This window comes from Penaeus monodon, chromosome 44 (genome assembly GCF_015228065.2).
Source record: "Penaeus monodon isolate SGIC_2016 chromosome 44, NSTDA_Pmon_1, whole genome shotgun sequence".
Classification (NCBI taxonomy): Eukaryota; Metazoa; Arthropoda; class Malacostraca; order Decapoda; family Penaeidae; genus Penaeus; species Penaeus monodon.
The window spans coordinates 4,075,695-4,080,175 of NC_051429.1; positions in this window are offsets into that span (position 1 = coordinate 4,075,695).

Here is a 4,481-nt window from a genome sequence, read left to right on the forward strand (position 1 = left end):
CTATTTCCCCAGTGGAAACAGAAATTGATATCAAAGAAATTCAAGAGAAAACTAGAATAATTTGGGGATCAGACACTCAAATAAAAGAGATCAATAAAATAAATAAACTAACCAAAACATCAGAAGGGGAACATTAATGTGTACCCACTAGAACCCTAAGAATAACATTCCAAGGTCCACTACCCTCCAAAGTAGCCATAGGCCACACTGCATATCAAGTTTTTCAATACACATTCCCCATTCCAAAATGTTTCAAATGCCTTATGTATGGTCATGGTATAATTTCATGGAAAAACAGGTTAAGATGTAGTAATTGCAATCAGAAACAAATTTACAAATTTGTTTGTAATTGGTCACAAATTGTATTTGGTCACAAATTTAAAGACTGTTACAAATCCCTCATATTGTTTTTTTCTGTAATAGTAACCACCCAGCATATGACAGGACATATCAGACACACATAAAGCACTAGAAACAAACAAACAAACAAAAATACAACACCAAACAACCAAGAAGTTAAGAAACCTGCACCAGTTAAACCCAACAACTCAAAAAACAAAAATCTACAAAAATACCATAATAACAACAGCAGAGATACACAACACAAACTCTGAATACTACCAACAACCAGAGGACAACATAAACAACAAACAACAAACAAACCCAAAGGTAGCACAAACATCTGCTCAAACTCTAAACAAACACACAACATAATACCAGCTCAGAAAACACCCACAAAACAAAAAAACAACACAAACCTAAAAGAATCAGACACATCAAACCCATCAGTGAAATCAAAACTGAAAAAACAAAGGAACAAAATCTCACACATGAACATAATATAAAAGACAAAGAACTGATAAATGGTCACTTCCAACGCCTCTAACTAAAACTTCAACACCAGAAAGAAGAAAAGACCATGATGAAAATAAGCCTTCATGGATAGAAATTGTAATTAGAACAGTAAACTAATATCAAACACAGCATCGAACTTAAAATCCAAGAAATCCATAATCATAACCATATCCGAGACCATAACTGAAGCAATTCCAAACATAAAAGAAATCATGGAATGTATATATGGATAGATTAATACTCTGGAATGCCAGGTCCATTTTAAACAAAAAGACAGAAATTTACTATTAAATAGATAAAGAAAATCCAAAAGTATTTGCAATCTGCTAAACTTGGTTGACTAAAAATGACAACTTTAAGATAAACAACTATACAATAGAAAGAAAAAAATAGAACAAAAAGGAGGAGCTCTTGCCATTTGTATACATAACAGTATACAATACAAGAAAATAAACCTCAGTAAGAGACAAAATAATAATAGCTTTAAAAATTAGCTACAAGAATAAATGATTAAATTAAATTTTAATTTACAACCCTTGCAACAAAATAGAACAACTAGAATAAGAACATTACATAGAACAATTAGACAAGCCCAAATTAATAATAGGAGATTTTAATGCTCACCACCTGTTGTGGAACTCACTCACATATAAAAACAAAAAACGCAAATAAAACAGGAATAAATTTGTTTAACTTGATAACTGAAAACAATCTGATGTTAATAACCCCCACGGGACTAACCACCAGAATAGACCCAAAAACAGGGAAAGGAACTACTATAGACGTAGTGATAGTATCTCCAGATTTAAGCCATTTTGAAATAAAAACAAACATAAATTCAGACAGTGACCATTTTCCAATAATAATAAAAGAGAGCACCCACATAAATGAAACACAAACAATAGAAAAAAAATTGGAGCTTCATTAAAGAAGGATGGAGGTATTTTTAGGAAGAATTAGATGACAAAGACATCAAGGGCATTTATTCAATAAAAGAAATGATGGACCTAATAAAAGCCACTGGTAAAAAATACTTAGAATTTGATAATAAAGTCAATTGAAATAAACCAAGCAAACCATGGTGGAATCTAAAATGTAAAGAAATCATAAAACAAAGAAACAAAGCCTTTAATAAATGGAGGAAAAATCCAAATGATATAAACAGAATTGAATTTAAAAAACTATAAATTATAGAAGTAGAAAAAAAGAATGGCTGGGAAAACTACTGTAGTTCACTCGACTTTAATACCATCCAGAAAGATCTGGAATTTCCTTAAAAAAAAACAAGCAGCTAAAAATAGAATTGATTCTTACCCTTTAATTGATATAATCAACCAATTCAAGATACAGAGCAAAAACTCAATTTGCTAAAAGAAGAATTTCAAGAAACAATAAACTAAAAAGCAAAAAGATTGCTAACAAAAACAGAAATAAAGAATTTGACAGAAAAAAATAAATACAGATGGAATAAGTAAACATCTCACTTTAAAGGAATTAATTTCAGTTATAAAAAAAATCAAATAATGGAAAAGCCTACGGACCTGATGAAATTCCATATGAATTTCTCAAAAAATGTCCCCAAAAAGTATTAGAAAAAATCTTATCATTGCTTAATATTTACTAGCTAGAAGGAGAATATCCAAAGGAACTAAAGAAATCGTTAGTAAACCCAATAATAAAACCTAGATCTGGAAAAGGTGTTTAACTCAGTAAATCATGAAGCAACAATAATAAAAGCAGCAAAACTTGAAATTACAGGAGCCCCACTGAAGTGGATCATGGATTTCCTAAAAAACAGAACCTACCAAATAGTCATAGGTAATAAAAAATCATCAGAAGAAAACAGCAAGGGGCCTCTCACAAGGCTCACCTCTAAGTCCATTATTATTCAACATAATGACAACAGATTTAACCCTAACAGATGATTTTTAAAAAGAATCATATGCAGATGACATCACAGTTATAACAATCAATAATAATCTAGCAGAGGCTAAAAGTAAACTAGAATTAGGGTTAAGACAAATAATGGAATGGGCAAACAAATGGGAATTAACAATAAATCTGACAATAAGTAAACTAATTTGTTTTACAAAAAAAAAAAAAATAATAAGACAAATACCATTGATACAAATAGATAACAAAGTATTTAAATTCACAACTAACCACACAATTCTTGGTCTAGAATTCGATGCTTAAAAATTAACTTGGAAAAAACAGAAATTGATCAAATAGAATAAACTTAATGAAAAAAAATATCCTCAACATCATAGGGAGCAAATAGAGAAACCATAATAAAATTCTACAATATTTATATAAAACCCAAAATAGAATATGGTATCTCAATCTTTGGTACAGCCAATAACACAGAAAAAAAATAGAAATTATACAAAATAATGCATTAGAATAGCTACAGGCTGCTTAAAATCCACCCTAATATTAGCATTATACACTCTCACAAATAAAATGCCTATTAAATACAAACAAAAAGAATTGGAGTGTATGCAAATGATGAAAATACTAGAAAAACAAGAGAATAACCAAATGAAAAGAAATGTAACAGCATATATAGAAGAATATAACCCCCAAAAAGATTAGAGAGGCTGAGTACACAGAGTAATAGAAACTTGCAAAAAATTACAAATAACAATAAAAACAAAAACAATACCAAACACAACACCTATTCTACCATGGTTTGATATTACAAAAATACAGAAACTAACTTCTTAGACGATCTAACAAAAAATGTCCCTGAATAAATAATTAAAAGTCAATTTCTAAAGATGGAAAACATAAGATATTTAAATTATAAAAAAAATATTTACAGACAGCTCAAAATTAAGCACAAACTCAACCTCAGCAGCCATTTATATCCAAGATAAAAAAATGACAACAATATGGAAATTACCTGATGAAAAAGAAATAATAGAGGCAGAACTTTTTGCAATAAAACAAGGAATTACCTATATCCAGAACAACAGATTAGGAACATCAGTAATATTTTCAGATTCGTAGTCAGCTTTACAACTAATATCAAACCTAAAACCTAAAAACTATAAGCACATCATATTTCAAATACAGGCAATGATATATACACTTACAGACCAAAAACAGATATTAACAATACAGTGGATACCATCATACAAAAAACATAAGAGGCAAAGAAATAGCCTATCAAGTGGCAAGAAAAAGGCGCATAACATAAATCCCATAACCATACATGAGGACAAAAGAAAAAAGATAAAACAAATAAGAATAAAATATTTTTAAAAATGGAAAACACAATTAAATACAATCCTAAACACACAAAAAATACCTTCTGAGAAACCCAGAACCCCAACCATGGACAAGATCAAAAGGCAGTAAACTAGATGGTTGCATAACCAGACTCAAAACAACACACACAAGATTGAACCAACATCTACATAAAGTAAAAATAGTGAATGATCCAACATGTAGATGGTGTCATCATCAAGAAGAAAATATAGAACATATAATATTATAATGTCCAAGATTTCACTCTTACAGAACAGAGCTAATGGAAGCTCTGAAAAGAATCAAAGTAAATAATCCTAACATAGATTTATGATTTATGCTGATCTCTCACCAATAAAGAAGTACTACATTTT